Raw genomic sequence first — 12,347 nt, forward strand, 5'->3', positions numbered from 1 at the left:
GAAAACGTGGTGGAGTGTAGCTCCAAATCACATTGTACAAACTACCTAGTTCATTTCTATCCTTTTTTTTTTTCTTTTTTCCACATCACTACAAACGTGCTTTCTTTTAAACATGTTTCTTCCTTTTTAACATACCTGCAAATTTTTCAAACCTACTGACAACTATAATGGCCAATCTGATCTTTTTCTGGACCTCATTTTCAGGTTTTCAGTGTCAGCGTTTAAAAAAAGAAAAATAAAGCTGTATTTAAAATAGTTGATCTTAGTTCTCCTGTGGGCCGCTATGCTTTGTAGTTATACACAGGTGGGCTTTTAGGTGGAAAAGGTTGAGAAGCCCTGTTCTATGGCATTGCTCTAGTGCACCATTACAAACACTGTGTATATACCCTTTGCTACTGGCTCATTGAGGTTACATCATTTGCATGAATATTTGTATTTAAATGGCCAGAAAGCATTTTCCTCAGGGTTGGATGTGACCAGCCACTCACAGACAATCCAAGTCAAGTCAAGTCAAGTCAAGAGGCTTTTATTGTTATTCCATCTATGTACAAGTACACAGTGGAGCGAAATTACGTTCCTCCAGGAACAACACGGTGCAACAAGGAACAAAAAGTACAAAAGTACAAAAGTACAAAATTACAAAGTGCGAACATGCAGACATAGTGTGCAAACAAAAATTAAGCTAGAAACAATACAATAAATACAATAAATTAAACAGACATTAGACACAGTAAACAGACCGGACAGTGTAGCACCGATACAGCAAAGATTTCTGGACATAAGGTAGTGGAATAAGGTGCAGAGATATTTAACATGCTGTGATCTGTAAGTTACGTCAGATAACATACATATACACAGCAGTTACTGAGGTAGTAAAACAATTACAATTACTGAGGTAGTAAAAACAGCGTAAACACAGTGTAAACACATTGGTAGCACTGTTCCAGATAGATGTGCAAGTAGAGCATCAAAAGAGGTGTGTATGTGTGTGTGGGTTAGTTCAGTCCTTGTGAGTTTAAAAACCTGATCGCTTGAGGGACAAAGCTGTTGCAGAGTCTGGCAGTGATGGCACGGATGCTCCGGTAACTTCTGCCAGACGGCAACAGTGAAAAAAGTCTGTGTGAGGGATGGATGGGGTCGTCCACAATGCTGGTGGCTTTGCGGATGCAGCGTGTGGTGTAGATGTCTATGACGGAGGGGAGAGAGACCCCGATGATCCTCTCAGCTGTCCTCACTATGCGCTGTAGGGTCTTGCGGTCGGAGACGGTGCAATTCCTAAACCAGGCGATGATGCAGCTGCTCAGGATGCTCTCCACAGTCCCCCTGTAGAACACGGTGAGGATGGGAGGGGGGAGATGACCTTTCTTCAGTCTCTGTAGGAAGTAGAGGCGCTGCTGGGCTCTCTTGGCTATGGAGTTGGTGTTGAGGGACCAGGTGAGGTTCTCTGTGATGTGGACACCGAGGAACTTGGTGCCCTGGACTATTTCCACAGCAGAGCCAGTGATGTTCAGTGGGGCGTGGTCACCCCGCACTCTTCGGAAGTCAACAATCATCTCCTTAGTTTTGTCCACATTCAGAGACAGGTTGTTGGTTCTGCAACAGTCTGTTAGCCGCTGCACCTCCTCTCTGTACGCTGACTCATCATTCTTGCTGATCAACTTGATGATGTGGTTTGAGCTGTACTTTGCAGTACAGTCATGAGTCAGCAGGGTAAACAGCAGCGGACTGAACACACAGCCCTGAGGGGCGCCGGTGCTCAGTATGGTGGTGCTGGAGATGTTATTACCTATCTTGACTAACTGAGGTTTCTTAGTCAGGAAATCCAGGACCCAGTTACAGAGGGAGGCGTTCAGGCCCAGCAGGCTCAGTTTTCCAATCAGCTGCTGAGGGATGATGGTGTTAAATGCTGAACTGAAATCTATGAACAGCATTCTGACATAAGTGTCTTTATTGTCCAAGTGGGTGAGAGCCAGGTGGAGTGTGGTGGAGATGGCGTCATCTATTGAGTGGTTGGGGCGGTATGCAAATTGCAGTGGATCCAGTGAAGGAGGAAACTGATCTTTAATGTGCTTCATGACAAGCCTCTCAAAGCACTTCATGATGATTGGAGTGAGTGCAATGGGACGGTAGTCATTGAGACAGGACACTGGAGACTTCTTCAGCACAGGGATGATGGTGGTGGACTTGAAGCGTGTTGGAATGACTGCAGTGCTCAGAGTGCTGTTGAATATGTCTGTGAGAACATCAGCCAGCTGTTCAGTGCATTCTCTGAGCACTCTGCCCGGTATGCTGTCAGATCCTGGAGCTTTTCGTGGGTTGACTCTGTATAGAGTTCTCCACACATTAGCTGTGGACAGACACAGTACTTGTTCACTTGGAGGAGGAGTGGTTTTCCTCGCCGTCATGCGGTTCTGTGTTTCAAACCGAGCATAGAAGTTGTTTAGTGCGTCTGGAAGGGAGGCATCACTGTCACAAGCAGGTGGAGGTGACTTATAATTGGTGATGGCCTGGATGCCCTGCCACATGCGCCGTGTGTTAGCAGTGTTTTGAAAATGTTCATGGATTTTCTTTGAGTAGGCACACTTAGCCTCTTTGATGGCCCGGGAAAGCTTGGCTCTTGCTACCCTGAGGCTTGCTTTGTCCCTTGACTTGAAAGCCTTGTCACGGATTCTCAGTAGCATGCGCACCTCTGCAGTCATCTATGGTTTCTGGTTGGGGTGAGTTGTGACGAGTTTGGAGACAGTAACATCATCAATGCACTTGCTGATGTAGCCAGTCACTGATTCTGTATACTCCTCCAGGTTGATGGAGTCACCGGAGGTTGCTGCTTCTCTGAACATCTCCCAGTCAGTATGCTCAAAACAGTCCTGAAGAGCAGAGATAGCTCCTGATGGCCAGGTTCTTACTTGCTTCTGGTCTGGTTTGGCACGTCTGATGAGCGGTCTGTATGTTGGAATGAGCATCAAAGAGATGTGGTCTGAGTAGCCGTAGTAGGGGCGGGGCTCAGCCCTGTAAGCACCAGGGATGTTTGTGTAAACAAGATCCAGCACGTTAGCCCCCCGGGTTGCAAAGTCCACATACTGGTGAAATTTGGGGAGCACTGACTTCAGATTTGCATGGTTGAAGTCTCCAGCAACAATAAACAGCCCGTCTGGGTGTGTGTTTTGGAGAGCACTGATAGCGCTGTACAGCTCATTTAGTGCAGCATTAGCATTAGCACTGGGAGCTATGTACACCGTTACTATGAACAGCATATTTAGCTCTTTTGGCAAGTAAAGGCCTGGCTCTGACAATTGCAAACTCCACCAGCGGTGAGCAGTGACTAGAAACTAGCGCCGCATTTCTACACCAATCAGTGTTCATGTAAACACACAGTCCCCCACCTCGAGTCTTACCGCACAGCTCAGCGTCTCTGTCCACACGGAAGCACAACAGGCCGTTGAGCTGAACGGCTAAGTCCGGAGTTGAGCTCGTCATCCATGTCTCTGTAAAAACGAAAACACAGCAGTCTCTGAACTCACGCTGGGTAGCCCGCTGAATCCGGAAGTAGTCCAGTTTATTCTCCAAGGTACAAACGTTTGATAGAAGAAGCGATGGAACGGCTGGTCGTCTGGGGTTAGCCATTAGCCTAGTGCGCACCACGCCTCGCTTGCCTCGCTTTCGCCTTCTTCTGTAGCAGGCTCTGGTGATGGTAGACGCTGGTGCTGGTTGACGCAGTCATGATATATAGTTTTGGTCGGGTTACACAACAGATAGTAGACAAAAAACAACGATTTGCTGTTCCCGAAGTGGCCACTGCAGCTACACGCCGCACCGCTGGAACCGGATGTAGGATGGAATCCAGTGTGAATGTAAGGAACATTATTTAAAAATAGAAATCTCTTTGAAATAAGTCTGGCATTGTCTAGTTTCTCTAGAGTTCTACTAATGAACATCAGCTACTGATAACATAATAAACTAGCATCAGTGCTCATTTCACAGATCTAGTGGAATACAAACTTTCAGCCTAGCAAAAAATTTGAAGATAAGAGGGAACAGGTACAAGTGCCATCAAGTCACTTGTACCACAGGATTACGGAAAACATGGAAATATACTGTACTGGTATAAGCTAAGTAGTGAAATAAGCCTTTCAATACAGAATATATACATAATATACTTGAATATACAAAACAATTAAGCTACTAAATCCAAAAACCAGAAAGCAGAGTTCTGTACAGAGTTCAGAGCAGGATCTAATGAGCGAGCGTGGACAGACCTACAACTCCCATCTCTCCTGATGACATCACCTGCAGCACTGAGATGCTCAAAAACCTGACAGAAGTGGACTGCAGTTCTGGATTGAACTGTATTAGACTGTATTCAGTAATTCAGCAATAACAGCTGATCCAGTGCAGTCTAGTACTTTTGTCTACTTCTTCTGGGTTTCCATGTGTCTCGTCGTTGGGCAGACTGTTTAATATGGTCTGTTAGCTTCTGCAGCTGGACCAGAGATTCTCTGATGGCAATCCTCCATTGTTTAGCACTGGGGGAAATGTGTAATGTGTAATGCTTGGCTTGGCCAATCAAATCAAACCTAGTAAGTTGTAAGCCAATCATATCTGACCATGACGTCATTGAAGAGTTGCAACAGTTCTCTTCAGCAATGGCAGCACAGAGTCATCTGTCGCTACCCGATCAGCACCATGCATGCTCGCCACTGTCACACCTGCATACACTGCATTATGTTTTACAGTGCTGCCTGATCTGCATCCTGAATCTTTTTACGTGCCCTCTTTTTATTAGCAGATTAGTTCGGGGCATTTAATGCTGAAATCATTGTATTATTAGTATCATTCTCTTTTCTAGTGTAATACTACTTATTAAAGTTTCTTTCTGTGAGTGAAAACAGGGTCAGGTTAGAGCACAGGGAGACAAGAGAGGTACAGACAAAAACCTGCTCAATTACTCCTATTTTTGTTTAGCGTGAGAGCATCTCTGTGGCTGAATCTCAGATGGCTCCTTACTCAATATATAGTGTACAGGTCATTAAATCCGGGACTCTAACCATAAAAATGTACTAAATGTTTGATAGGATGTTATGCAGCTTTGACTGAATTTAAATGACTTTTATTTGGACATATGCACTGATTGCATATAGTGCGCACTACATAGGAAGTAGAAAGCCATTTGAGATTGAGCCTGTATTTTGCCCAGCTCTGTTATTATTGGAGGGCAAATACAGGCTAAGAATGACATCATAAACAAAGCAAAACGGCTCAGCTAGATAATAACTTAAAGCTCTGTGTTTTTACTGATGAACCTGAACACTCAGGAAAAAAAGAAACTGTCACTGGGGCAGTACCCCTCTTGTCACTGGAGTGGTGCCCTCAAGGGTACATTTCAGTACCTTTATTTCAGGAATATAATTATATTATAATCCATTGAAATTTTATTTTCTAAGTTGTATTGACTCCACACACCCCGTCTCATCTCCAGCCTTTTTATTTTACTGTTCTGTTTTAAAACATTAGGTTATGAAAAGGTATAAATATGTGCTTTTCACCTGGAAAAATGCATCAAAGGTTCACAATTGGACCTTAAAACCACTGTTGAGGGGGCATTTGAGGGGAAATTTACATTGTTTGTGCCTTGATGAATGAAAAATGTACCTGCGCAAAATTTCTAATGTAGTATAGCCTGCCAACTGAGCAGAGAATAGTGCAAAATACACACATAACTACCACTTAAGAACATGACTGAGTTTTTTTGCGTGACAGTCATGTGCATGAGCAGTGCAAGTTGGGCATGGGACGCAAATCAGCTAGTGTCATCATCGACTTTTAAGTTATGAACTTGAGCATAGAAAAAAGGAGGTGGTTATAATATTATGTCTGACTGGTGTATCTTATGTTCTACCAGAAAGACTCCAGAGACAAACGTGAAGGAAGCAAAATAGTTTAATCTAATAGTATTTAATGATTCCAAAGATAACAAAATTTTGTAAGTTAAAGTCCTTGGCGCGGGCCCCGTCATCAGCCCAGGTACTTCGATGTGTACAGCCTCGCAGATCCTGCCGTACATGGACAGCAGGGGGCAGAGCATACCCCCTGGGCAACCGAGCAGGGACCAACTGGAGGCGGCGGGCAGGAAGGAGGGCAACGGCGAAACGTCAGCGTCTGAAAGCAGCAAAGCAGGAGTGTAAGTCGAGTCATTTTAAAGACAGGTGGAAGCTTGTGATTGGTCAGAGTAATGAGTCACGTAGCATTGGTTTCTCCCTGGCAGAACTTGTGCTAAAGCTTTCATTTCTGCTTACCGGTTTATGAATTGCATCATGCTGGTGAAAAGACTGGAATGTGACCTTGAAAAAGCTGCTCCTGTTCTAACACGTCTCCTGGAAAGTATGCAACTCCTGTTACCAGAACTTCTTACCAGTTACCAGCATTTCTTCAGTACGAACTTAGAACAGTGGGTATTAAATTGAAACTGTTACACTATTTATAACCTTTATTAGTCTGACTGTATTTGCATATTAGACTAGATATACTTATTTTACAGCAGGACAGAACAGAGGACACAGTATATAGGAGTGAAACAGTATATATAATGAAATAAAACACCACTCTTAATATCTACACCTCTGTCTCTGGCTTGGACTACTCTGCTAACTGCGATTAGACTATGGTTTGTTTTTTTAAGTAAAATAGTGACTTAACAGATATAATAATCCATGCATGGATGAGAAACCATCTTTATCTTCTGTCTGTATTTGTGACATTTCATTTATGATCTCAGCAAGCACGTTTGCTGCATCCACTTTGTTAGTTTATCCAAAAATCCTTTTGTTTGTTTCAAAAAAGTCTTTCCATACATTCCATAATGTTCATAAATGCTAATTTATTAACTTTTGTAAAGTTAATCAAATGGAACAAATCATTACTGATCACTGCTATTAGAATTTACTGAAATACTGATGGTTGGAAACTACAGCCGTTGAGTCCTGTATATACGTGCACTGCAAAGGAGAGTCTGTACTGCTGCTTTAGGTAAACTTTAAAGCATTTAGAGTCACTGTTGTAGATACTTTTCTGGGTTACTGCCTCTGATACAATCTGCTATAAGCTGTTGTGTTTCATTGTGCGAAGGTTGTGAAATTAAAGAAAATTAACAGGAAAAGGGAACAGATGTTTGCTGGCTTGCCAGTTAGCTAAATGTGTGCTACTTTGTCCTACTTCAACTCATTTTTCCGGTATAAAACAGTAGAACTGGTGTCAGTAAAGAGAATTTGACATGAACAGACCCGCTTAGGCTAGCTACGTAAAATCTGCAAGATTTATGAGCTGTTTAGATTGTCGCTGGAGTATTTATGATGGGCTATGATGTCTGAGAAACCACACACAGCATACCACTTTCAGCTGTTTCACTATTTAAAAGAACAGTTATTTAATCTTATGTTGGTGAGACAGTGTCCGTCTGGATGTAAGAAAAGGAGAGATGCTAGCAAAGTGCCATAAATGAACCCTAAATCCATTTTGTCCCACAAAACCTTAGTTTTTTCATATGAGACACGTTGTGGTTTATTAAAAAATGGACATGTGATAGAAAACAATGAAGATGATAGTTATATTATTATATAGAATTTGTTATATTATGATCTATGTCCAAAACACAGCAGTTTGTTTAGGGTACTCAGGCATTTCCTCCATTTATTCACATTCAATCACTCAGAGCGTTTAGTATCCCTGCTCACACCCTGTTATGCCTTTTTGTTAGACCAAGTATGGCCACCCCCCCCTGGGGGAGGGTCTCCGGCTGGACTCCTTCGTCTACAGTATGTCGGTGTTTTCCTCTTATTCTACTGTATTATGCACTGTTTTGTAGATATTCTGTATAGCAAGTGTTTTTTTTTCTTTCTGGGTGTGACTGTGGTTGTAAGCTGTGTTGTTTAGTAATCAGAGGCAGATGGAAGTTTAGCCATTTTTATCTTCCAGGTCAAAACTGACGTCTGAAATCCAGTTAGTTGAGTGTTGAAGTTCACTGCGTTAATACAATAAACCTCCATTTTTGCTTTAATCCTGTGTTGTTTTTGCTTCATTCATCCATATTTCACACTACAACACAGACATTGCCATTCTGATGTGTTTTAACCTAAATCAGATCCATCAAATTATGAATGGTTATGTTCTGCATGCTACATGAAAATAGAAAATAAATAACTGAATTGCTGTGTAAATACGATGTACAAATATACAATTTTATTTCATAGTCTTTTTTGCACAGCATTACAGTGAACTCACTCGTAAACATACAGGTAATATGGTATGAATTATTGTACTGGAATAAAGATGCTTATCGCTGTTGTCGGAAGAAAGCCTTGTATCTCCAAGGAAAAAGGAAAAAGTCTACTTTACTTTTAATTTAAGTCAATGGAACCAGACTTTTTCCCCAAGTCATTTTAGGTCATTTATTTATGTACATTCATCATGAAATTTACACAGAATGTAAAGAGTAACAGGTGTTTTCAAATTATGTCAAAAACTGAAAAACGTCAAAAATGAATGTTTTCTTCCGACAACAGTGATATACTGTCTTACTCTGTACTTCATTCTCACATATGCATGTACTATTAAATACTAGTTATTTGCTGTACTATAAAGTGGAAAATAATATTTAAGTGTTTTCACTGTCAAAGATTTGTTAACTTATTTTCCCATTTTCAACATACATGTTTATATAATATATATATATAATAATAAAACTTTTAGGATAATAATAATGATATATGTTTGTGTTGTACTAGGTTAATAACACAATAATTGGAAACCTCTAGAAATGGTTATATGTATTAATATTCTGTAAAATTTAGATGACAAATTAATGCAATATTCAGCAAGGCCAGTGCAGTTGGGGTTGGTTTGCCGTACCCCAGGTAAGTCTTAAGATTTATTTATTTATTTATTTATTTATTTATTTATTTATTTTAAATCTCTTCTTTTATGCTCTATACAACAGAACTGTCTGTTATTCAGGTTTATTTCCTCTAACTGTGTGCAGAATTATGCAGGAACACCATTCTGACAGGAAGCCAGTTACCCTCACTTTCTGAGATCTACATGTTAAAAATCTATAATTTGACCCACAAAATACATCGAGATTAAAACTGATAAGCAACTTCCCAGCTGAAACATGTGGTTAGTTAGTATTAAATGCAGATGAGAAGTAAAAGAAAAAGAAGTAAAAGCCTGGCATGTGTTCCAGGAACTACTAAGTTGTTATACAGTAATGTAACTGAAACATCTTCCACTCCCTTCCCAAACTACATTGAGTCTAGAGGCTCCCCCACCTTTTCCAGCAATTCGGCTTAACCAGCCTTTCAAATGACTTCATAACCAGTGAAGTCAATGCCACTGGTCTGAAGTCATTTAGCTCTTTAGGGGTTCTAAAGTTTTAATAGTGGACTCCATAACTTTAGAACTCGTCTCTGTGCCAAAGGCATCCTAAATATATAACAGAACACCTCACAGAGCTGACCTGAACAATACCTCTTTCTTCCAGTCTTTCTACAGCCTTTCTGTAATCCTATCCGGCCCTGGACTCTTATTTATCAGAGGTGTTCTCTGTTCAGAAGTCTGTACAGGTTAGTGTTGGTGTCCATTGTCTCTGAGAAATCAACAAAACATGTTATTTGACTGGGCAGGCCCAGACTTTTTCATTGGTCTGTAATTATGGATACTGTTCGTACAATGTCCAATATCAATTACATTTCTTTCAAGTCTATGGTTCTAGATATGAGGGTTTTAGGCAGAAAAGAGCTAAGTTACTGAGCACGAAAGCAAAAACAGCACTTGGCACCAAATCACAGAACTAAGATCAGTAGTGGTGGTGAGTATGTTGTGGTTACCATCACTCATAGTACGACTACATTCTTAAAAAGAACTCATACCAACCTGTAATTAAAAAGTATGGGCAATCAGATTACTATTCGAAACACCTGGCCACGCCCCCTCCTCCACAAAATGTCATGTAGATGAAATTTTGTGGAGAAGGAGGCATGGCTGTACGTCAAATGCAGGACGGAGAAGCCGGTCGGGCTGAACCAGCAGGCTAAGTAGCTGATGATGTTCACCTGTGCCTTGTTTCTGCCAGCCTACTTATAGTCATCTCTTCCTTCAGTAGGTGGCAGAGCCCAGAGAGAGAAGGAGACCCGTGAAAGCGTGAGAGCCAAGCTGAAGAGAGCTAAGCTCAGCTGAACAAAAAGAAAAAAAAGACTGAAAAGTCCCAGCAAGCGTCTTGTCTTAATTTGTCTGTGGGCTGAAAAGCCGAGTGGTTTTTGTGTTGTGTATAAATAATAAAAAAAGCTTTCCATCTCCACACCTGCCCCCAGCGTCCTCCCTCCACCCATCCTTAAAGTTGTTACACATTTTTATGCAGATACTGACATCACACATCATCATGACATCAAACAATTTGACAGTTATCATTACAATTACTGCTACAATTACTGATAATATCTATAATATCCTTTGTATTACTAAACAAAATATGCCATGACAAATCATGACAGCATTTGACAACTGTTGTGACATGTTTATGACATAATTAAACCAAACAAGTAAAGTGTTTCCCAAAATCCCAACCCCTAAACATCAGCCCAGCCTTGCTAATGGAGAATCAACACAGCCAGTCAAATATTACACAGGGCCAGTGTGAATTTGCTACTTGGTTTTCAACTATCCAACTGCTCTCTTTGGTTTCTCTGAGGCCTTCAACATTATTCTGCCTCTTTGATTGGTAAGCAAGCTCAGGGTAATGCAGGCTGATGCCCACAATGTCTCCTGGATCATGGACTACTGGGACAGCAAGCCTCCAGAGCTGTGTGTCAGACATGGTGGTGAGCAGCACTGGGGAACTGCAGGAACACTGCTGCTGTGGTCTTCACCCTTCACCCATCAGAGTCCAGTACAACACCTGCTCATGTCATCTGAAGAAGTTTAGATCACAGGACATTGGTACAGGACATGTGGTGCAGGTAAAATAACCAGTCGCTTAAAGGGGAACTCCATCAATTTGTGAACATTTCCTGCATAGTTAAATGGTTAAGATGTAACCAAAATCATTCAGAGTGGTTTGGTGTGAAACGTTCCGTTCTAGAGAAACTTACCGAGACAGAATTGTTCACAGTGATGCTGATAGGAACCAGACATCCACCTCTAAAAGCTCCCTCACAGACAGTTATCACATGAAATGTCTATGAATGCATTGCCTGATGTCTGAGACACTGTTTTACAATAGTTATGTCATAAACTAAAGTTAAAAACACAGAAAACACGTGAAGGTTCACTGGTGGTTTTGGATAGCAAATTAAATGTCTATATTTGTGTTGTAAACATGGTGACCCCTATCACCACCACGGTAAAGAAACATAAGCGTCTACATCAACCATGTCACACCAAACCATTCTGAACGACTCTGTTTACATCTTGAATACTGAATTAAGGACGAATTTTGAAAAATGGGTGAAGTGTCCCTTTAATATCAGCAAGACAAAGTAATTAGTAGTGGATTATAGGTGTTTAGAGGGCCTTTAAACCAGTCATTACCCAGAGACTACATGTCAGCTGTACACGGATGCTGTATACAGGAAAATCAGGCCTAACAAATATTTAGCTCTTTTAACGAGTGGAGCAGAGTAGCAGGGTGATTTCAGTCAGTCATCTCTAGGAAGCAATACTGGGAAACAGGGGGACAGATAGTTAGTTCAGCACCAACATTCCCAGATTACCATAGGACAGATCTGCGCCTTTTTCTAACAGGAAAACTAATTAACCAAAGGCTCGACTTAACAGGTAAGTTTTTAACCTAGACTTAAAGATGGAGGCTGTGTCTGAGTCCCGAACACAGATTGGTAGGCTATTCCAAAGCTGGGGGGCTTTGTATGAAAAGGCTCCTCCTCCTGACGTAACTTTATTTAGTCTGGGTACTAATAATGAGCAGCACCTTGTGATCTAAGTGGGCGTGTCGGTTGATAATAGGAAATAAGGTCACTAAGGTACTGAGGAGCAAGGCCATTCAGAGCTTTATACGTCAGCAGAAGAATTTTGTACTCAATGCGGAATTTAACTGGCAACCAATATAAGATACTTGGGCTAATGTGGTCAAATTTCCTGGCTTTGCTGAGAACTCTGGCTGCAGCATTCTGGACTAACTGAAGCTTGTTATTGTTTTGGCTGGAACAACCAGAAAGCAGAGCGTTACAGTAATCTAACCTGGACATGCTAAAGGCGTGAACTAACATTTCTGCGTCCTGTAGCGACAGTGCATTTCTTAATTTAGTGATGTTACGCAGGTGGAGGAAAGCTATTCTGGTAAT

This window comes from Colossoma macropomum, unplaced genomic scaffold, assembly GCF_904425465.1.
Source record: "Colossoma macropomum unplaced genomic scaffold, Colossoma_macropomum, whole genome shotgun sequence".
Lineage (NCBI taxonomy): Eukaryota > Metazoa > Chordata > Actinopteri > Characiformes > Serrasalmidae > Colossoma > Colossoma macropomum.